At 40.9% G+C, this 24,516-nt stretch overlaps 1 long non-coding RNA gene across 1 annotated transcript in view; it reads right to left on the bottom strand.

Moving 5' to 3' along the window:
• LOC148116703 (uncharacterized) overlaps nt 1-20,090 on the bottom strand; it is a 70,362-nt gene extending 50,272 nt beyond the window's left edge. The window contains exon 1 of the long non-coding RNA XR_015732322.1: nt 20,023-20,090. This is a non-coding gene — a long non-coding RNA (uncharacterized LOC148116703). The remainder of the gene's footprint in view (nt 1-20,022) is intronic.
• Between the last annotated feature and the right edge of the window lie 4,426 nt (nt 20,091-24,516).

Genomic DNA, 24,516 nt, shown 5'->3' with positions numbered 1-24,516 from the left:
ATGCAGAGTTTAAGCATCACAAATTCAATATCATTTGGAAACAAACATAAAGGGTAAAATCACCCTGTTGTCAGACTCAGCACCTAGTGACAGTGGAGATACATCTGTATTATTTGCTTAGCAAATAAACAAATGGAAATAGCCTTATATTGCCATCTTCTATATGTTTTTAACTTCCCAGTCATGTCCATCTTAGCCCTAGAAGTGTTGATGGTTTCCCATCCTTCTGCTAATCTAGTCTGACTCTGCTTAGCCAGCACAGGAATGACCTCATTTATGACTGAACTTTTTCTTCACTGAAAATATAACTTCCAATATGAAATTGCTGTTATACAAATCTATGGTGAGGGGAGGGAAGGGAAGGGATCATTCTTCCTTCATTTGTTGAGATATTTACTCTGATGGTATTTTAGTTCTACCTTATTACAATTATTATGCTTGCAGAAAAAAGAGGGAAATGGATTAGAGCTGTGAAGCCAAAGCTAGGGTTCCCACCAAAGTTACCAAATGTATCACTCCATGAATTTGGGGGGTAGCCTTCAATTGAGCACTTTTTGTAGTGAGCTCCACAGATCTAACTTGAATTCTAATGTTCTTCCTTTAATTTCTCTCTCATTTCTGAACTGAAAAAGTTATTCCCTAAATTAAGGAACCATCTCACTATAAATCACAAGGGTGTAATTCTGGCTGGTATAGTTTTAACAACTGTATGTTTCACAATTAATGACATTTTAAAGCAAACAATAGTTCTTACAAGCAAAACAGAACAGAACCCCCCCAAAAAAGATCTACTATTAAAAAGAAAAACCAGTAAGTTTTTTTAATAAATAATTTTTATTAAACGTATTTCAACCTTTACACATTTCCACTCTTTACAGCGTTCACTATTGGTATCACTCATATATACATAGTTTCCAATTTCATAGATTACCATTTTAAATATTATATATTTAAAGACTTAATTATATTATAATTATTTATCTATGTACATACATGATGCCTTTTACCTTTAAATTGTAGTGATATTTAGACATATACAATATTTCCCAGTTTAATATGACTCTCAAGTGGTCTTTATGTATGGACTTTACCTCTATTTTCTAACCAATTGTACCATAAATTCCAAATCTTGTAGTATTCCATTTCTTTTCTATCTTTTAGTTCCATAGTTAAATTATCCATCTCTGCACAATCAAGAAAAGTATTTTCGATTGTCTGGGGGTTCTTTCCTGTACCTGGATATAACTCAGACTATGGCCATTATCTATTCTACAAGAACTAAGATGTCACGCACCAAAGAAACCAAGAAATACAGGCAATTCAAATAAATATGAAGTTTACTACAAGCTTAAGCTGTCTACAAGAATCTGAACTACTAATACTCAAAGCAAATTGGCGATAGGGTCAATGGAAATCAAGGTGGGCTGGACTTGGATCTCTTGTGGGTGCAAAGGGACTCGACTCGAGCCTTATGACGTGTTTGACCCCTCCCTTGGGCTCAGTCTAGTTATCTCCTACATAAGGATTTTTAGTTGTGTTTTCCATCAAACTTATTTATATTCCTTTTTTTGCACCCAAGACATTTAATAACATTTTTGTGCAACCATCAATATGCTGATTTATGTACGCAATATGTAATCACTTAAGAGAGAAAAGGCAATTTGTAAGTAAAAGATACATGTCCCAAAGGTACAGGGTGAGAAAATTCTTAGAAAGGATATATACAGTTCAAACATATTGGGTTTGGTATATATTCTTTAATTGATCAGCATCATTTAAGTCATCAAGCATGTAGACAGCATGCCCATAAATAACAGTTCATAGCATCCCATTATTCTTAGTATAATCCAGTTAAGAGTCAACTGAATATTCAAGGGGCGTTTCCCACATATAAATAACCACAATTATAATTACAAAATACATTTTCACTTACATACAATTATATTATGGTAGGAACTATCATTTTGATTTTAAAAATTTCCAAAATTGGACAAAATGGACAGTGGAGCAACTGGAAGAATGTTAAACAGTTTAGCACATCATCAATCTTAAGAAAGCTGAGGACTATCTCTGTAGCTACAGTGAGAGCACTGATTGACACAATAAAGGCTGTACTACCAGCTCTTCCAAGATATTGAAATTCTACCCAATAATTTAAAAACCAGAATATCAATGTATTAACAATTATCAGCAAACACCTTAAACGTAAAATCATACATCTTTAAGAGTTTTCATGATAAGTTTAAGCTAAATACATTTACACCTTTTCAAATGTCTACACTAAAATATAATCATGCAGTTTGTTATTTTCTCATGTGCTGTACCTATCAGCCAATATTTTGTGTGTATGTATGTATGTAATTTCTCAACATCGGAAGCTCATTTCAATTCTTCTTAGAACTGCAAATCAAAACAAATATTTAATTCTTATGGTGTGACTTCTTTTTAAAGAAACAGACCATTAAGAATACAAGATCACTGAGCTTAAAAGTCATTGTTAGGTGTCTCAAACTAATGGCCCTTTTAAAATTTTAAAAAATGTTTTGAGAAGTATTTCCTATATTTAGAATATAGTTTTGGAAGTAACCATAATAATATTAACTTTAATTGCAGAAATGTTTAGGGATTCTGTTTATATAAACAGACAACACCCAGCTGTACATCTCTACCCCGGACCACCCCAACGATGCCCTTGAAGTGATGTCCCGGTGCCTGGAGGCTGTACGGATCTGGATAGGGAGAAACAGGCTGAGACTCAAACCATCCAAGACTGAGTGGCTGTGGTTTCTGACATCCCGATATAGTCAGCTGGTGCCATTGCTGACTATTGGGGGCGAATCATTGGCCCCCAGGGAAAGGGCTCACAACTTGGGTGTCCTCCTGGATTCACGGCTGTCCTTAGAAGAACACTTGACGGCCGTGACCAGGAGGATTTTTCATCAGGTTCGCCTGATCCGCCAGTTGCGTCCCTTTCTAGATCGGGACTCTCTAAACACAGTCACTCACGCCCTCGTCACCTCTCGTCTGGACTATTGTAACGCTCTCTACATGGGGCTCCCCTTGAGGTGCACTCGGAAGCTCCAACTGACGCAGAGTGCGGCCACGCGGGTGGTTATGGGAGCAACGTGGAGTTCCCATGTAACACCTCTCCTGCGCGAGCTGCACTGGCTCCTGGTGGTCTTCCGAGTGCGCTTCAAGGTTCTGGTTATCACCTTTAAAGCACTCCATGGCTTAGGACCTGGGTATCTACGGGATTGCCTGCTACCACCAATAGCCTCCCACCGGCCAGTACGCTCCCATAGAGAGGGGCTCCTCCGGGTGCCGTCGGCCAAACAATGTCAACTGGCGGCCCCTAGGGGGAGAGCCTTCTCTGTGGAGGCACCTATGATCTGGAACAAGCTCCCCCCAGAGATACGGAGGATCCCGGATCTGCGCACCTTCCGTCGCGCGCTTAAGACTTTCCTATTCCATCAAGCTGGCCTGGCCTAAATCTTCTCCCCTTTTTAAACATAAATTTTTAAATGTAAATTTTAATTTGTTTTAAATTATGGGGTAGTTTAAATTCAGCCAAATTATTTAATTCGTTTTTAATTCATTTAAAATTTTTGTATTTATGTGTTTTATCTCGTGGCTGTTCACCGCCCTGAGTCCTTCGGGGGAAGGGCGGTATAGAAATTTAATAAAATAAAGAAAATAAATAAATAAACAAATATAAAGTACAGCCCAAGTAGGATCAGCCTAGCTTTCCCTGAGTCTTTTTGCAGGAGATAAAAGCTTATTAAATCTGTTTTATTGCCAACAAAGATGATGAATAATCATATCAGAGATTTTCTCTGCGCATGTCCAAGATGGCGGTCCTGCTCTAAAACGCTGTGGAGAGATGGGGTGATATTTGGCCTTTCTGGAGGTTCAGGGGGCCGTTTTCACCATCTACACCCCCTCCCAGCAAGCGGAGCCTATTGCGTTCCCTGGAACATCGACTCTGTGAGGAAATGCTGGTCCGTGGTTGCCGCAGGAAGGGCGGTGTCAGTGGCTTATGGGTGGAGGCGCTGGTGGCGAACTAGCCCGTCGACTTGTTTAGCCGGCTTTCCTGGCTAGATGGCCCGTCGGTATTTACAGCTGGAGCGGCGTCGGTGGCTGCGGCGTCAACGTGGGAAGCATCTCTTCTGTTGGAGCCGTAGACGCCTGGCTGGAAGTAGGGGGGCGTCTACGAGGTGAAGATACTTGACGAGGTGGCTATTGGTGGTGCCCGCGATGATGCTGATGCCGCCGCCGCCACCGGGGCAACATTTGGCCAGTGGGACGGCTGGAAGTTGGGCGCTAACAGCGGATGAGGGGTATTACAATGGTGGGAGATCCTCCATCATGGAATTTAGATCCCGGAGCTTGCTGGACCGCTATAGGGCCATCGGGGTAACTCCCAAAGATTAGTCCCTGTGGCGAGGCCTCCTCCATTAACATCGTTGGAGGCCAAGACTGGACATGGAGTGGCTGTTGAAGATCCGGGGTGGATGAGGAGGGTCGAGAGGTTGACAGAGTGGTGTCTACCCTGTCGCCTCCACCTTCGTCTGGTTTATAGGCCCCAGGATGGTCACCCTTGCCCTATTGGTTCCTGCTCAATGGAGGTGGCCCTACCAGTTTCCATCTTTTCCCTTTCTGGTATGCCCACCTTTGTGAACAATGTGGATCTTCTTATTCTTGAGTCTTGGGACCTGGCTCTGTTTTTCATCCTTTTCGCTGGCTGTATGGAGAATGGCAGTTTACGGGAGGATTGATGGAGCCGGTTCTGTACTACGTTTTCACCACTGGTGGGATGTTCCACTTTTTCCATGGCCAGCGTGGCCCAACCACCGTGAGAGGGTGGCTTGGATGTTTCCCCCTCAGTTGGTCGGAACGCTATGACTCCTGCCCATTGCCGTGAGAGGGCAATGGAGACTTTCCCAGTTATGTTTAATCCGGCCTTGTCTCCTGGACATTTCTGGACTATCATTGTGGACTCCCTGGCCATATTTTCACCATCATCCCAGAGTTTTGGATGTATTCAAGGTCCAAGCTTCTTGCGCTGCGAGATTCCCCCTTCTCGCAGGTTTGACCCTCCATGTTATCGAGGGCCTATCTTGATGACAGGTTTTGGAACCCCGAGAGATGGCATGCATCAAAGAGGAGATTAAGGAGTTTTTTAAATGTATTATTAACTAAAATTTTAAGGGGTTCTGGGATGACCAGAGTGGAATGGGGGGAGAACCCACAAGGGTCAAGCTGGGTCCGGCAGAGGGCAGCGGCATTAGGGATGCAGGGTTGGACATCAGGGAAGGGGCTAGAGCTCAATCTGATGAGGGCCACATGATTTGTACTGGTGGGTGGGAGGGGCAGATATGGTGGAAGCAGGGGGCCATATCATGTTATGGGAGTGCGCTCTCGCTATCTCCGAGTGATTGCGCACTCCAGTCCCCAAGGTTTTTCTTGTTCCCCAGGCACAGACTCTCAGGGCCTGGGCCATTGGCTGTTGTTGTGCAAAGCCAGATCCATGATAAATAAAGCCCCCCTCATTTATGACCTTATTCAGGAGGGGGGAACTGATGTGGCGGGTATTACGGAGACCTGGTTGGGCACAGAAGGGGGGGTGTCCCTGATTGAAATGTGCCCACCAGGTTTCCGGGCATTTCATCAGCCGAGGGCCCAGGGTAGGGGCGGGGGGGGGCCAGGGTAGGGGCAGGGTAGGGGCGGGGGGTGGTGGTGGCGGCGGTTATTATTAAAGAAAGTCTTTGTCCGAGGGAGACCACTGTACTTCAGATAGCTAGATGTGAGTCCCTCCTTGTGAAGTGGGGTCGTGGAGTGCAGATGAGCCTGCTGATTGTACTTGGATCCCTGCTGCGTGGCAGCGGCCCTGCCCAAGCTGCCTGACATGGTAGCCGGGGTGGCAGTTGATAGCCCCAGGCTCATGGTTATGGGGGATTTCAACTTGCCATCTGTTGGCAAAACGTCTATGGTGGCTCGGGAGTTCCTGGCTTCCATGATGGCCTTGGACCTGATCCAACTAGTTCAAGGCCCTACTCACATGGGGGGACACACTCAGGATCTGATTTTTGTCTCTGGTCAGTGGCAGAGTGATCTGGAAATAGGGGATTTAGTCATCGAGCCCTTGTCATGGTCTGATCACTCTCTCCTTTGCATGGACTTTTGAACCACTACACCTCGCCGCAGGGAGACGGAGCCGACCAGGTGGTTCCATCCCAGGTGCCTGATGGACCCGGATAGGTTCCTGATGGAACTTGGGCCATTCCCTGAGGTTCTGGCTCACGGCGCGACTGAAGAACTGGTGGCCGCCTGGGATAGGGCAGCCGCTGGAGCTTTGGATCGTGTCGTGCCTTTGCGGCCTCTGACCGGGTGCCGATCTCAACCGGCTCCCTGGTTCTCCGAGGAGCTGAGAGAGATGAAGTGCCAGAAAAGATGCCTGGAGAGTGATTGGAGGGCCAGTCACTCCGAATCTGACCGAACACTGGTGAGGTCTCATATTAAGATGTACCTAGTGGTGATAAAAGCGGCAAAATTTAATTATTTTTCCGCTCTTATCGGTCTACAGAGAACCACCCAGCCGCCCTGTTTAGGGTGACCTGCTCCCTCCTTCATCTGGAAGTGAGGGAAGACCCCTTGCAGGGCAGGGCTGAGGATTTTGTGCAATTCCTGCATGACAAAGTCACTCAGATTCAGGAAGGTCTGGACTCTGATTGGATAGATCCGGATGGGGTGACGGAGGGGGGTCTTGAGAATGTTATCTGGGAGGGGTTTGACCTTGTGACTCCCGAGGATGTGGACAGGATTCTGGGGAGGCTTAGCGCTGCCACATTTATTGGATCCGTGTCCCTCCTGGTTGGTGCTGGCCTCCCGGGAGGTTACACGAGGCTGGCTCCAGGAGATTATTAACGCTTCTTTGAGTGAGGGCTACTTCCCCCCCTCTTTGAAAGAGGCGGTGGTGAGGCCTCTCCTCAAGAAGCCTTCCCTGGACCCGGCTGTAATAGCCAATTATCACCCAGTCTCCAACCTTCGCTTTGTGGTGAAGGTTGTTGAGAGTGTGGTGGCATGACAACTTCCCCAGTACCTGGATGAAGCCGATTATCTAGATCCGTTCCAGTCGGGCTTCAGGCCAGGGCACAGCACGGAAACGGCATTGGTCGCATTGGTTGATGATCTCTGGAGGGCTCGGGACACGGGCTGCTCCTCTGTCCTGGTCCTATTAGATCTCTCAGCGGCTTTTGATACCATCGACCATGGTATCATGCTGCGACGATTGGAGAGGTTGGGAGTGGGGGGCACCGTGCTGCGGGGGTTCTCCTCCTTCCTCTCTGACCGTATGCAGTTTGTGTTGGCAGGGGGGCAGAGGTCGACCTCGAGGCGCCTTGTATGTGGGGTGCCGCAAGGGTTAGTCCTCTCGCCTTTTGTTCAACATTTATGTGAAGCCGCTGGGCGAGATCATCCGTGGTTTTGGGATGAGGTTCCATCAGTACACTGATGATACTCAGCTGTACATCTCCACCCCGAACCACTCCAATGATGCCCTTGACGTGATGTCCCAGTGCCTGGAGGCCGTGCGGATCTGGATGGGGAGAAACAAACTCAAGCTCAACACTTCCAAGACCGAGTGGCTGTGGCTTCTGGCATCCCAGTATAGTCAGCTGGCTCCATCGCTGATTATTGGGGGCGAGATCCTGGCCCCCACAGAGAGGGCTCGCAACTTGGGTGTTCTCCTGGATGCACGGCTGTCTTTGGAAGATCATATGACAGCTGTGGCCAGGGGAGCTTTCTATCGGGTTCGCCTGATGCACCAGTTGTATCCCTTTCTGGACCGTGATACCCTGCGCACGGTCACTCATGCCCTCATCATGTCCCATCTGGACTACTGCAACACTCTCTACATGGGGCTCCCCTTGAAGAGCACTCGGAGGCTTCAACTGGTCCAGAATGCGGCCGCGCGGGTGGTTAACACCCCTCCTGTGCGAGCTGCACTGGCTCCCGGTGGTCTTCCGGGTGCGATTCAAGGTGTTGGTCACCACCTTTAAAGCTCCATGGCTTAGGACCAGGGTATATACGAGACCGCCTTCTGCCATCAACCACCTCCCACCGGCCAATACGCACCCATAGAGAGGGGCTCCTCAGGGTGCCATCGGCCAAACAATGCTGACTGGCGACACCCAGGGGGAGAGCCTTCTCTGTGGGGGCACCAGCCCTCTGGAATGAGCTGCCCCTAGAGCTCTGTCTTAGCCCCGACCTGCGTACTTTTCGCCGTGCCCTTAAGACTCTCTTGTTCCAGCAAGCCGGACTGGCCTAATACGAATTTTATTATGGGTGTATGTGTGTTTTAATTTGCGGGCCATTTTTATATATTGATTTTAATTTGTTTTTAAATTTTATAAATCTATGTGTTTTAATATGGCTGTACACCACCCTGAGTCCTTCGGGAGAAGGGCGGTATAGAAATCTAATAAACTTCAAACTACATCATCTTTATTAAATTATGCAAATTTGGGGACTATATAAAAAACTTGCTCACTTTTGCTTTATTAAAATAATTTAAAAATAATATTCAGGGTAGGTATTTTTTGTTGACATAATACCAATTATTGTTCCCTAGCTATGTGACTGCCATTTTCACTGACATATCTAAAGCCCAAAGAAGGAAGTATTTCAGCAGGAAGAAGCTCTCAGCCAGCTTTGCCTATGCTCAGAAGCTATGTCCTTCTACCAGTGTGGGTAAGGTAGCCAATCACTTTGGGGTGACCAGTTCCTGGACCTTTGCCATGAAGGGTGATAACCAACATCTTGAATTGTACCAAGAAGCAAACTTATATTTAGTAATACTATATATTTTAATTACTTCACTAGTGAAAGGACTAATGAAGGGGTTAATGTTAAAAAAATCCCCTTCCTGCTTTCCATTCCCATTAAATTATGCATAATTCAATATTTCTTTTCTAATGAATATCTCTGCTCAAAATATGTCCCCTTAATGAAGAGGAATTTAATTCACAAGGAATTAGCATGGATGTTCTAATATATGGTGTATTAACACCACACATACTTGACTAGCTATTGGAGAGTGATTAAGACCCAGTCTCTTTCCCTTGCATTATAATTATAAGCAAGCAAAACTCTAACTTCTCCCCTATCAAGGTTGATGGCAATGCCAATGGTTCCCAGTCAGCCAGTCATGTTGGCCAGATAGGTTTGATAATCATCAGAAGCAGCTTCAGATGGCCAATAGGACAGACATAAGAAAATGACTATCTGCCTGAATAGCAACTATTGTAAAGCAGCAGGTAAAGTCCATGAGTTATATTGAAATGCTGCTGGAATGCTTAGAAAGAAGCATCAGGACAAAAGCCAGAGACATGTACTTAAGTTTCTATTATGCTGCTTGTGGGATCTGTTGAAGTGAACTTCTTTTTTGCTGTTTATTTAGGCATGCTACAAATTAAGTCACAATTTCCATTATGGGAATTTAAAAAATATTTCAGTTAAATTGCCACTTGTTAAAATGTCCAATATTCCAAGATAAGAGTAAAAGGAGATTTTATTTCACTTACTGTATATTTCTAAATTGGATCAGCCTTTGAAAAATAAACATAATTTCAAACCTAATACACCTCTCTGCATTTCTGCAACTTACTACTATAACTCCAAGAGCAATTCTTTGAGTTATGCATAATGCAATAAACAACATGAAACAATAGTACCAGTGAATTCCAAAATGGCAGAATTTTACAAAATAATGTGTAATAATGTGGTACATCATTTGCTTTATTGCACTTTGTAGATTACCTTTCTGACATTAATGCCAACAGTTTTCTCTCCTTGTGCATGTCCGTTTCTCAGCTCTGTAACAGTCGATATCGGATTAGGGCCTGCCATTTTCAGCCAGGGTGGATGGAATAATTTCCAGAGCCTCTCCGTAAGCAGGAATGCAAAAAGATTCCATGCCACTTAAACCACGTGAATATTCATTCAAGCATAATGCCGACTCTATTTCTGGTGCTCCCCCCTCTAAAATTAGCGCTCTGAAATTAAAATTAAAATACAGCTTGAAATGTAGCTTTGAAAGCAGGAATGTTTGAGTATTACTTCTGAAAACATATGTAAGCATTTCGCAACTTCATATCTGTTTTCAATGGATCTACACATGGGAACTCAATTACTATCAAGCCTCTGCAAAGTATTTGAAAGTACACTACCACTACCAGCTAAAGAAAATATCAGTAAAAGTTGCATCTTCAGGAAAATTTGATATGGCTCTGCAAAGTATTAGAAAGTACATTAACATGAGTGTATAGAGAATATCAAAAAATGCTGAAGAAAATATCAACAAAAGCTGCATCTTCAGGAAAATTTGATATGGCTGTATCAAAGGGTTCCTTTGAGTGTCTGAACATGCAGAGTTCCTTATTTTTTTGGTCCAGCAGAAATGCTGTCTATGAATGCACCTGAAGACAACTGGTAGAACTCTGAAGTAGTTCATCAAGCCTTCCTGAGAATACAGGTAATCTTCAATTTACAACCACAATTGAGCCCAGTATTTATGTTACAAAGTGAGAAATCACTGTTGTTAAATTAGTAACACGGTTAAATGAATCTGGCTTCCCCATTTACTTTGCTTATCAGGTCACAAAAGGTGATCACATGATCCTGGGACACTGGCAACCATCATAAATATGAAGCAGTTGTCAAGCATCTGAATGTAAATCATGTGACCATGGAGATGCTGCAACGATCATAAGTGTGAAAATGGTCATAAGTCACTTTTTTCAGTGCTGTTGTAACTTTGAACAGTCACTAAATGAACTGTTTTAAGTGGAGGACTACCTGTAGTTGATATACTGCTTCCAGAATGTTTTGTTTCTGCTAATGCATTCCGCAAAACATCTTTCAAATGCTCTGCAGTCTTCTTATAAGCACAAACTAAACACACACACCTCAAACTCAAACCTTTATGCTACCCGACCCTCTTTATCTTCAACAAGACTCTGAAAGAGCCTTAGTTCATTCCAATAAAGGAAGCAGAGGGCCGAGGGCGTGGTCTGGTGTTTTTTTACGGACCGGGAGCCCCTGCCCGAGCCCGCCAAATGTCAACGGAATGGTCCACTCATCCTCCCGCCACCCCCTTCCTTATAGAGACAGTGGGATGTCCCATCCATCACCTTTCCCTGCAGAAATGTTGCTGAAGCGGATCTGAGCAGGCTTATCTTTATCCTGGTAAGAACTGCAATTGCCGCTGGAGTTGCGATTCCCTGTGGCCGCATTCAGAAAGGCCACCTTGGTGCTTGCATTCTCCGGCATGTCTGCGCCCGGATGCCCACTCAGTCCTCCGATGGAGATGGATTCTTTTCCGCCGAGTCCTGGAACCTGCGCCACCAACGCTTCCCCAACGCTGACCCAAAGCTTCCAGAACGCGTGTGGCACCAGTTGGGAGAAGAAAGGGCCTTTCAACGGTCCCTCAGGCCATCGCTGAGAATGACGCTAAGGTAGAGGGCTGTCTTTGTAAGTGCCTGATTTTCAATAAACACAGGAAAGTGTGAACGTTTTTTCAAGCAGTGATCTCCGAAAAAGAATCAATTTCGCCTGTGTGCATAAATGTCTTCCAGAGGCTGAAGCCGGACTATTTTAAATAGGACAGTAATACCAAACAGCGAATAAGATAGGCATCAAAAGCCACAGGCTGCAGTGTCATTCTTAATTGCTCAAGTCTGAATGATTAATTCTTTTCTATTGGTGTGGAATACAATTGGAAGCATCAATATAACTACCGCGAAAAGGAAGAAGAGTCTTGCTAAAAGGAAGGAGAATATTCATAAGAAGTAATGGAAACTAAATTATTGAATTTATATTTATGAATAAAGCAGTCATAAAATTAAATAGGCAAATTCAAATATTGAACATTGCAAGGCACAAAATAAATAGGAGAAATAAAATCCACACCTTTATTCTGCAATTCTATGTTCTTTTTCCTGAAAATAATAGTGATACAAAATAAGTGGGATTTTAAAGTAAATCTGCATAAAAATATACCCTGGTAGAACTAAATCTTATTTAAGAACCAGTTTTTAAGAAATCAGTCTAATTTTTCAGATGTGAAGAATACCTTTAAAGCAACAAATGATGCATAAATATGTCAAATAAATTGTTACTACTGAAAGATTTCTATATGCCACAAATTCTTAACTGTGAAACATCTTTATTTTATCAAATTTATATTTTACTGAGCTGAAAAATGATTTGTTTCAGTATTGTTGGCAATTTAATGTACTAAATACACTTCAGTATTACAAAATTATAATAGTGGAAGGGGTATAAATACTTCTGCCATTTTCATTCCAGCTTCATGTGTGCCGGAAGCAATTTTTCAAAAGGCTTTTTTCATCTCCAAGCAATGATAAAGTGAGATAATTCTGTTCAGCAGCATTTTTTAAAAATTTACATTTATTAATCACGGATAAAACAATTGCTCTTTTCCCACACACACCTCATTTTTATGTGTAATATATATACTGGTACTAGCTGAATACCCACGCTTCACTACGAAACTATGTGATCGGGCTTGATAAATCTAATCTATATACTAAGCAGGTATATACAAAAGTATGAAGGCTATTGCTTAAAAGCATTGTAAGCTGCCCTGAATCTCCGGAGAAGGGCGGCATATAAATCAAACTAATAAATAAATAATAAATAAATAAATGCATTGATGAACTGCAGCCAGTTCTGGTCACCACAAAACAAAAAACATGTGAGAACCTAGAACCTAGAAAGAGTGGAGAGAAGAGCAACAGTGATAAGGGGTCTGCAGCTAAACTATATGATGAACAGTTAGGAACTAGATATGTCTAATCTATCAAAGGACTAGATGTGATGTGATAGATATCTTTCAATATTTGACGAGCTGTCATAGAGAAGAGAAGGTGGATTTATTCTCCAAAGCACCTGAGGGCAGGACAAGAGTTAATGGGTGAAATGGATCTAATAAGGAGAAATTAGTGGCAATTGATCAATGGAACAGCTTGCCTCCCAGAGTTATGTGTGCTCCATCACTGGAGCTTTTGAAGAAAAGATTGGATGACTATTAGTCCACTATGGAATAAGGTTTCCTCCCTTGGACAGGGAATTGGACTAGAAGACCACCGACGTCCTTTCCATGATTTTTTGCCAACCTGGAGCCAGTCTGCTTCATCATGTTCTGTCTATACTTTGACTTCCTGGCCTGTGTATAAATTTCACATGAGGACAATGAAGTATTCAGCACATTCCATAGGTTGACATGAGAGACACGATGAGAGGCTTTTTTAAATATAATCAATAAAGTACATGCTGACACCTTTTTGGTATTATTTGGTATTGTAATGGTATGCAAGAATGATTTGAGAGACAGGAGGAAGAACTGAAGCCTAGATAAGGGTCTGTTAAATGAAACTTGCGTCTGAAGAAGGGGTGAGGTGGAGAAAGCATCCCAGAAGGGACCCTTCTCCACATCAAATATTAGTGTGTGGTCAATTCATCCTTCACTGTGTTGAGCTTTCCCATGTTCATGCTCCTTACATCCCATATTCTCACTGCTTCAGGTTTTCATTTTCTGCATGGCAACTTCAGCAGCTAGCTATTCTGAAGACTCTAATTCAGCCATGTCACAAACACCATTAGTTCTCTGAAAGATCCCCAGCACTTCCTCAGTAGCATGTTGAGTGCCATCCGACCAGGATATCAACATTTATATCATCAATCCATCACTTTATATTTTCTATCTATGTAGTTTTGTTGGTAAATTATAGGAGTAGTTTTTGCCTTGAATATATGAATGGATGATTCCACCATTGTGACTAAGATCACTAAGAGTATATGAGGAAGCACATACAGACCTCAGCACAAAGGTTGAGTTTTATCTCTAATATTCATCCTGTCCTTATCTCACTTCTAGGCGGTCTCAAGGAGCTCTATTCATGTATACTTAAAAAGGTAGAGGTAAAGGTTCCCCTCGCACATATGTGCTAGTCATTCCCAACTCTAGGGGGTGGTGCTCATCTCCGTTTCAAAGCCAAAGAACCAGCACTGTCTGAAGATGTCTCCGTGGTCATGTGGCTGGCACGACTAAATGCCAAAGACGAACTGAACACTGATACTTTCCCACCAAAGGTGGTCCCTATTTTTCTACTTGCATTTTTTATGTGCTTTTGAAGTGCTAGGTTGGCAGAAGCTGGGACAAGTAATGGGAGCTCACCCCATTATGTGGTACTAAGGATTCGAACTGCTGAACTGCCAACCTTTCTATCAACAGGCTCAGCATCTTAGCCACTAAGCTACAGCGTCCCTCATGTATACTTAGGTACTTATATAATACTAATGAGTATTATTGGAGGAGCCATGATATCACAGTGGTTAGAATGCAGTATTGCAAGCTAATTGAGCTCACTGCCAGGAGCTCGATCCTTACCGGCTTAAGGTTGACTCAGCCTTCCATCCTTCTGAGGTTGGTAAAATGAGGACCCAGATTGTTGGGAGCAATATGCTGACTCTGTAAACTGCTTAGAGACTGCTGTAAAGCACTATGAAGCGGTATGTAAGTCTAAATACTATTGCTATTACAGACCAATCTGTCTGACATCTATCTCTACATTGCTGTGGACCATTCAGGGTGACCCTGAGGGAGATGAAAGCTCCTATGTTCAAAGGCCATCTGGGTAGAAAAGAAATAACAAAACCATAAAGAAAGTTCAGATTCATGAATGATAAGTGGGCATAACTCTGAAGAGGATATTAGGAACCTTCTTCCAGAAAAGACAGACCTGTCTGGTCTCCAAACCCTGTCTGGGTTTTGCATTGTCAATTTTCATTTTTCCTATCTTTCTCAACATGAACCTTAAATAGGTTATCCCTTTCCCTTACAAATAAAATTACTTTTGTTAAAGTAATCATACATTTTTTCAGCATCCAGAGCTTCTGGTGAGACACTTGGAAACCCATGTTGGACATTAGTGAGCTAGAAGGGAGGGAAGAAAATGTATCCCACTATGACTGACCTATCTTGGAAACTAGGAAAACATAAGGGACATTCAGTTCCCCTTCTCTCTAAACAAACAAGTGGTGAAATGTAAAATTTGTTACTACCGGTTCTGTGGGCATGGCTTGGGGGGTTAATATGACTGAGTGGGCGTGGCCAACTTTTTTTTTTTTACTTTTAAAACCATTTTTTCTACAACCTTCGGTTGAAGAGGTTTGTAAAAAAAATACTTTTAAAACCTCTGATGATCCCAGCTGACTTGCCTGATTGGCAGAGGCTTTCTTTTTTTTTTTAAGCCTCTGATGATACCAGCTGACTTGCTTGATCGGCAGAGGCTTTTTTTCCCTTTAAAAACATTTTTTCTATAACCTCTTCGGCTGAAGAGGTTGTAGAAAAAATGCTTTTAAAAGCCTCTGATCGAAGGCTTCCGGTTGGCGCTGGGCGATTCAGTCGGGGAAATGGCTGGGCTCCTACAAGCCCCGCAAAAACCCCGACTGGCGAGCCGCTGCCGGCAGGTTTGCGGACCTACCCTGTCCTGCAGGGACAGGGGAAGAGAGAGGGACCCCTTGGACAGCCGAGAGGAACGGGCAAGTTCCTCGGGGCCGGAGGAAGCCCTCTGAGCCGCCGGCGGGGGAGCGGCAGTCATGGCGACTGCCTCAAAGCCCGGGCCAACCAGAGAAAGCACTGTGCTGGAGGAAGAATGGAAAGTGAGAGTGAAGTGTTCGGAAGCCGGGTAAGCAAGACAAAACCCAGGCGGGAACAGCATTTAAACTGTGGATATTGTTAAGTGTGCCCCAGCCTTAATCAGCGACTATGGTGTATTGGGGCAAGAAGATTTGTAAAATACCTTTTTAAAAGGGAAAGACCCAACAAAGGATTATGGATTCTATTGCTAATTTGGAATGATTGCTTTTTTGGAAAGTTATAAATTTTGAAAACTTTTCTTTTTTAAATGAGAATGGATTATTCTTGAAAGAGAGAAAAAGAAAAGAGCCGATAAACAGGACTTTTTTAAAATAAAGGGAAAAGACAAGGGGATAGCTTTGCAATACACAAAATAGAGACTGTGAAGAAGTGAAAGTGTAATTGCTTGCTAGCAGCTTGGAAGAGAAACTAAATGTCTTGTTATTTTAACTGGATTACTCTGGCAACAAATAAGGAGCTTTGATTTTGGGGGATACTCAATCTGTCTATTGGAAGCTTTATTGATGGAAAGAAAAAAGAAACAAAATGAAACAATTATAACTGAATTAACAAGCGCAGCAAGAAAAGGAAAAAAAGGCATGGCACTAAAAGAAGAGATGATATATATGGAATGATATAAAAGAATTAAACTCTATAAAATTTTTAACATTGACAAATTGAAAAAGAATAATTTTGGACAGATTGGAAAAAGATTTATAGAAGGTTGCAAGATAAGAAAAATAACATAGCTTGACTAAAATGGAAATGTAAAGCTTAATGTATATTTGAAGTCTGAATATTGATATGAGGTATTATACTTTTTTTTGGTTTCCCTTTGCTACTTTTCTGATTTTCTTTCTCTTTTTGATACTTTCTTTTTTACTTCTCTATTTCTGCTTCCCCTCTTTTCTCCTTCTTTGTTTTTGTTTTCCTTTCCTTTTCTTTTCCACCTCTTACTTCCATTCTTTTTAAATTGGATTACATTAACATATATATTTGGTTATGAAATAAGACTATAAATGATTGAATGAGAATATGATTTTTCTAAATGTTCTAAAGGCTTAAATGAATTTTTGAGATGTAAAATAAATATGAAGTAGATGACCTTAAAGGAAATTTATAACCCAGGAGAAAATATATGAGAAGATATTTGTTAAAATTTATGTTGAGTCATATTGTGGTATTGAAAAAGCAATTTATGTAATATGTGAATTAGTTAAAATGAAATAGCTAAAACAACAGATATAGGTGTGGAGGAAAATATGCTGGTAACACCAGCTAAATAAGAGAAGGAGACTCGGAGGAGAATATGCTGGAAATCAGCCAAAACAAAACATGCTGGAAATCAGCCAAATAATAGTGGGGGGTTTGGAGGTGACTATGCTGGAAATCAGCCAAAATACAATATGTTGGAAACTAGCCAACAAGTGGTGGAGGTACGGAGGTGACTATGCTGGAAATCAGCCAAAATAAAGCATGCTGGAAATCAGCCAACAAAAGCTGGAGGTATGGAGGAGGATATGGATTTTGAGATAAATCTGAGAATATGAAATATGTAAAACTAAAGGTAAATTGGTAAAGCTTTAAGGTTTAAAGATCTGATGAAGGGGTCAAAAGATAAAGAAATATGGACTGAATTTTGATTTGTTAATTGAAATAAAAAATAGAGCTGTATCTAAGTTGAAATTAAAATGTGTCGTTAAAAATTGTAAGGTAAATAATTAGACTAAGAGATTAGAATATTTTTTTTTCTTTTTTTTTAATGTTTTAATATTGATGTTAAAAGATGTAATGAAGAGAGCTTGGAAAAGAACCAGAGATAATTGAATTTATAAATGAGCATAATAATGAATTAAATAGGTACTTGGAAATTAAATTGGTGATGATATAGTAGAATGGTTCTGATCAAGATATTAGAGTTTTATGACTAAAACTTTTTCTATGTTTTGACTTTGAATTTGAAAAGATATAATGGGAAATTGTGAATGGAGCTTTTTCAAAATGTAAGCGATTGTACCTATTCATGACAGGATCGAGACTTCACTCTCGAAAGAGATATATTTTATGTGTTATGTTGGAAAAAATAAAAAAATATTTTGCAAAAAAAAAAAAAATAAAAGCTTCTGATCATCCCAGCTGAGCCGCACGATCATCAGAGACTTTTTTTTTTTACTTTTAAAAGCATTTTTTCAGCCAAAGAGGTTGTAGAAAAAATGCTTTAAAAAAAAAAAAAAGCCTATGATGATTGCGCAGCTCAGCTGGGCATTGGGGGGGGGGGCAGGGATTTTTGCTACTGGTTCCGGTTCTCCGAACCACCCGCCTCCATCGCTACCAGATTGGGTGATCCGGTCTGAACCGGGAGCATTTCATCCCTGAAACAAACCACAACATTACCCGGAAAAATATCCACTCTACATCATAAGGAAGAAGAGAAGAAAATTGTTATTGGACTCCAAAGAAGCCTTTACTTTACAGGAGATCCAGAACCAGTGGCTGCCTGACAAGTACATAATGGGCTAAAGTAAAAGATAGGGTGGACAACCCAAACCCTACATGCTGTAACTCACCATCATAGCTACACATAGTACATTGAACTTGGTATGGTGGCTTCTACAGCTCCAACCATGGTGAAAGTAGGACCTGAGGAATGTCCTTTCCTTGGGTAAACATAGACACCCACCCCACAAGATGCTAACTATAACCAATAGGTGAGCGGCTCCATGACTAGTGGGATCTTATTCTTAACAGCAAAAGAAGATAATTGAACTGGCTTCAAGCACTATGCTTTTCGTGTTTTTATATAATGTTTAGTAACTCCACTTCACCCTGTTTCTTTTATTTATTTATACATTCTTGCAGCGTTTCATGGATTGTAAGTAGCACTTTTGTTGCAGTTACTTTGGTCTTCTGTACACTTTTCATGACTTTTTGTTCTTGACGTCTGGCAAATTCTTCTGATCTTCCAATAATGTAGTCTTACTTGCTATTTTTGCTTTCAGCATTTTTGTTGCTTTTGGGATTGTCCTTGAGGGACAGAAGAACAAACCCTGAATGAAATAGTTTCCAAAAGGCCATAGAATTGCAACAGTCTACCAATTATCAGATTTTATCACACTTGGTTGGAAAGTATGAGAAACTGGGCAGCTGTTTAACACCAACTAAGCAGAACTTAGGGATGCATTTAAAAACTCAAAGTATCAAAGCAAGAGAAGTTATTGAACACTGAGAAAACTGTTCCAAACAGTTGCTCACATTTCATAAAATGTCAGTTACATTTGGCATGGTCAGTCCTATGTACATATACACTATATTGTATATATACACATATATGCTAATCAGTAAATGATTACTTTTTCCCTGTTGCTACTTCCCATCTCTATCTTGTTCTAGACCATGGCAGCTTACCTTATTAGAGTGGTGGGTGACCCAAATCCTATAAGCCAGGGCTTGTCCTCTTACCTATTTGCATCATTTCCACCATAAAGGAGAAATGTTTGGGGCAAAGGGCAAATATTTCAACCTTTAAAGCCCTTCATGGCATGGGGTTGGTTTCTCTGAGGGACTGCCTCTCCCCAGTCACATCTGCCTGTTCCATTAGATCCAGCAGGAAGGGCATGCTGTGGATCCTGTCTGCAAGGAAATTACACTTGGTGGGCCCAGGAGGCAGGTTTTGTCTTCCATGCGACTTTGCCCTCCAGAACATTCTTCCTCCTGAAATGAGGCTAGTTTTTTTTTTTAAAATTTGATTTATATGTCGCCCTTCTTCGGAGACTCAGGGCAGCTTGCAATGCATTAAGCAGTAGCCTTTCATACTTTTGTATATTTATACAAAGTCAGCTTATTGACCCCACAAACTGGGTCCTCAGTTTACCTACCTTAGAAAGGATGGAAGGCTGAGTCAACCTTGAGCCTGGTGTGATTCGAACTTACAGTAATTGCAGACAGCTGGTGTTAATCACAATGCTATCAGTCTGCTGAGTCACCAGGCCCTTTGCTGGTGCTTAGTTCCATCTTTGCTGGCTGTGGCATCAGGCCTGGGAGCGCCAGGGGACTAAAAACCCTGAGACAGCTCCACTGTGAACAACTCTCTTTTGCATTTGTCAGTTTTTACATTTTAATCTTGACTTTTTAATATATGCTTTGTTTTAATTAATTGTTGTACACCACTCAGAATCACTTTTTGTGAGATGGGCAGTTATATAAATGTTACGAGTAAATGCCTAACTGTGTATACACCATTGCATAGACTGACCCACTGATCCCTCCTCCCTCACTTAGCCCTTCCCATAACCCCTCCTTACCTTGACTCCACCTCCTCCATATATAAGGCTGTGCGCAGAAGTCCAGGACCAGTTCCAAATGAGTATCTGAATAGAAAGAAATGGAGTAAATAAATACATTGAACTCAAAGCCTATCGTGTCTGTGATTACTGGGCAAGATCCTTGGAAAACTTACTTATCAATAAATTTGATAAATAAATAGATACATTTGGCAAATGGTGGGTTGCTACCAGTTCGCCCCAGATCGGGCAAACCAATAGCGGCGGTGGTGGGAGGCTCTGCCCACCCACCCAGATGTCTCTGTGCATGTACAGAAGCATCATGCGCAAGTGTGTGTCCACGAGTGAAATGGTAGCAATGGGATTTGAAACCCACTACTGCATATGGCTATAACTACCTCTATATTATCCATGGATTGAACATCAGAATCATACTTACTGAATTGTCACAGTTTCTAGGACAATCACACATTTCCTTCCTTGCAAAAGGTTTATTAAGGTGGGATTAATTACAATTATCCTTAAAATAAGAGCCATGTATCATAGGTATTTAACGCCCCAAAAATGCATGTTGGAAGTGCCAAGTGCCAATTTTATCATCTCTGGTGGACTTGTGACAAAGCCAAGAAATACTGAAGTCAGATTTTTATTTTAATTCAGTAGAAAGAATAGGATAGTGATGGTGGTGGAGTTGGCTGAGATGGCAAAATTGACTGTTTTAATTAAAGAGAAGAATTTTTCTAGTTTTTGTTTCTACTTGGAAACCACTTCTGGACTTTGTGCTTGTAACTGAAAAAGATAAAACTTTGATTTTAGATTTTTAAGACTAGAATGACTTTGTAATAGAAAGACCTTGAAATAATCAGAAATGTGAAGCAAAAAGTTGAGGCTAAAACTGTTTTTGTAGTATATTGCTGAAGTCACTATTTTTTTTCTTTTCTATTTTTTTCTCTATGTCTTTCCTCTTTAAAATCTCTAATTTTTGTTTTTATTTCTATAATAAACTTTAATACAATATTAATTAAGAAATGCACATTTCCCTCCTTGCTGGCAATGTATAGTAATGTTCATTGCCCTGAAATTTTCAAAAACAGTATTAAAAACTTAACAGATATAATTTCCTATTTATTACTCAAATGTTTGGTTTCAGAGTACATGTAACATGACATAGTTAATCCTGAGTAGCTTTATATGAATTTTTAAATTTATTTAATTTGGAATGGGAACTAAAACCTCAAAGAGAAATCTGGCATGAACCCAACTTTGCAAACAGGATCTGAATCCAAATTGTATTCAAGCCCTGTATTTTCAGAAACAGCATTGCATTGCCAAAGTTATCTCCTTAATTTTCCTTCCCTTTCTCCATTATTAGAATGCTCACAGCCATGTCGGATAAAAGAAAGACTTTTCCCTCTCTCGACTTTTCTCCACATATATTTTTGCTTTGTGCCCACCTACTGCAGTTCTTAAACATCACACAGTAAAATATTGCCAGATTATTTGTGAACCTTTATTGTGAGAAAATAGGGAACTTCACTTTCAGATTCTCTCATTTCATTAATTTTGACTAAACACTAAAATGCTAATTCACAAAACAATGGCCTTACAAGGGTGTAAATAACAAGTAACTTGTAGTAAGAAAGCGTGCTCAGTTTTGAGAGGAACTCCTAGACTCAACTAATAGCAATTAGGAAAGATTCATACCAGTATTGTCTGCTCCTCCTACAGTTTTAGTGCTTTTATTACATTTTATATTCTGTTTGATTTTTTTTAATTGTGTAAATAATTTATATGGGTGCCCATCTCACAACAGTTAAGTCTGGGTAGAGTAGAAAGATTTTGTATATCCCCCCCAGAGCCTCTGGAGTAAGTGTAGATCTTATGCCTATGTACCCACATACGTGCTCCAGTGATGTTAACAGGGTAAAGAATCTGGAATCGTTCAGATGTTGCTAAATTTCACTTCTTCTCAATGACTACCTTCATGTCTGGTAAAGGATACTGGAAGTAGCATGGAGAAAATTACTAGTCCCCTACATCTAACTGAATTGTAGGGCTGACATATAAGAGGAGCTAATGTGTGGAACATGTATTATAGTGGGAGCAGAAACCCCAGCTCGTATCTGGAAGGGCCAGGCTGGGGAAGATTGGGATAGAGGAGAGAAGTAAGGGTCTCAGTAGACAGTCTGGATGGAAATGTTGTAAATAAAAACATTATTTACCTGAACTGCATTTATTTGCATAAAATTAAATCAATTGTATGATCACTACATTCAATGATTGACATTGCTATAAGATACTCATGTTACTCTACAATAGTCAAAACTCAAAAGCTTGAAAATCAGTAGCATGGTGTGCACTTGATGTATCATATGGCTAAACTGATGTAGGATATAAATTGGGATGAAGTGGGAGAAGGAAGGTAGGGGAAGACTCAGTGTTTCTGCAGCTGCAGATTGCATGTGTGATACATTACAAGTTCCAAGTGGCATAAAGTCTAAGCACCAAATCCATAAAAGCTGATATTCCAGCTGTGATGGTTCCAATACTTGGGGCAATGGGATAGATTGGATAGCCATATTTTGGAAAGTAGGTTAAAAAGTAGCTTTTGGTCTGTAACATGCATCTGGCCTATTATACCAATGGACTTAGCTTGAATTGCATTTAGAGGTCAGGGCAGACTGTAACTACAAAGAAGAAGATAATTGGAGAATCTAGACCAGTGGCTGGTTGGTTGGTTGGTTGGTTTATAACAATTATATGGCCACCAATCTTTCAACCAGTTCTTGGCAGCTTCCAATCAAAGACCAAAAACACAAAAAATTACATTGAAACTATAAAACCAAGCCTATTAAAAATAAAAAATAAAAATTCTGGTGCCAAATCAAAGTTCTAAAGTGCTAGTTTTCTCCAAGCACTTGAGGGAAAAACCAGGTATTCAAAACCCTTACAGAAGTCTAAAAGGTGAAGGCCTGCTGAACTTCAGGGTGTAGGGTGTTCCATAGATCGGGGCTGCCACAGAAAAGGCATGCTTCCTAACTCCCACCAGATGGCAATATTTAGGGGAAGTGACTAAGAGCGTGGTTCTTAGTTTAGAGAGTAAATTGGGTAGTTATTGGAGGTAATGAAATAATTTGTAAAAGCTTGTGAATCAAGGGTCCAGTTCCGGACTGCCACTGCTTAGCTGCTTGGATAGAAGAAGTCAAGTTCAGTGGGGGGAGAGAGGTTGGGGTGGTGATGATAGGTGATGGTCTATTCTAAAGCACCTCTTTGTGTCTGTTATATTGCTCTAAACCGAATGCTTTGTGTTTCTGTGCTGCTTCTGCTTCATTGCTCTTCCATATTTCTTGATTTCAGAGTGCCTAACTAATAAGAGATGGGTAGGTTCAACAAGATTCAGGCTGGACTTTGGACAGGACTGAATCAAATTATGTGTGCTGGTTCAACAAGTTCAATTTTTATTGAGTTTAAAGTAAGACATTTTGAGGCTTTACTATTTGTTTGGGAAGGGGGTTCACTTATGGAGTTTATATTAAACATTCTACAGCAATTTCTTTATATTTCTTCATTCAAAATAGCCATTAACAAATGGCAATTCAAATTTGGAAGGAGTTCTGAAAACCACAAAAATGTTATCCAGGGACTTCAGGTTGCAAATGACTTTAGTAGAGTGTGTGAGTGACAGAATGTGTCCCTATATCATTCCTTAACCATTCTGTTAGAACAATTCTTTGAGATTACCATAAAAGAATCCGAGTCTACTGGATGCTTCTTTTCAAACGGTTTCCAGATTTCAATCACAAAGCTCATACTTCATTGTTAACACATTGATATAGGCTAATAGCCAGAGCTAAAAGTGTCTCTAGATGTGACATCTCTGAAAAAAAAAATAAACATGTCAATCTTTTCTCTAGGAAAACATCCTTATTATTGCAAAATTCCAAGTATTGTCATTTCTTAATATTGACCTGGCTTCAGAACTCATGATTGGAAGCAAACACCTGTGTGTTCTGTTCCATTGGTACAGAACTGTTGGCGCAAGATATCACTTGTAGTTTCTGTTATTAGTTATATGAGTTATTTTGCAAGTGGCAGAACATTTATGGAGTTGGCTTCAGTAAAATGTCAAAAGCAAAACAAAACTTTGTTGAATAGAAAAGCCTTTTCTCCTGCAGAAGATGACCTTTACTTTGAGTCCTCTGAGTATACAATAGGTACCGTAGTTGCTCTCTAGATTTCAATGTACAAATCAAGAAAGTAGCCACCTTAAACTTAGATGGATCCATTTCAAAGTGGAATAGATAGTAATAAAAGGCTTGATAATGACTTGATAATATTTATGAAAAAAATGTTTAAATATATTTTTGACATCTCTGTACGATTTCATACGAATTGTCAACAGTGAAGAGCTGTCAAACAAAACACATTAAATCCATCCAATCTGAAAAAGTCTCCAAATAATCCCCAGTCCCAAAGAATCCTCAGTCTCCAATTCCTCAGGCTTCATCTGCTTTT

The sequence above is a fragment of the Pantherophis guttatus genome, chromosome 1 (assembly GCF_059756535.1).
Source record: "Pantherophis guttatus breed Tessera chromosome 1, ASM5975653v1, whole genome shotgun sequence".
Classification (NCBI taxonomy): Eukaryota; Metazoa; Chordata; class Lepidosauria; order Squamata; family Colubridae; genus Pantherophis; species Pantherophis guttatus.
This window is presented reverse-complemented; position numbering and strand designations above follow the sequence as displayed.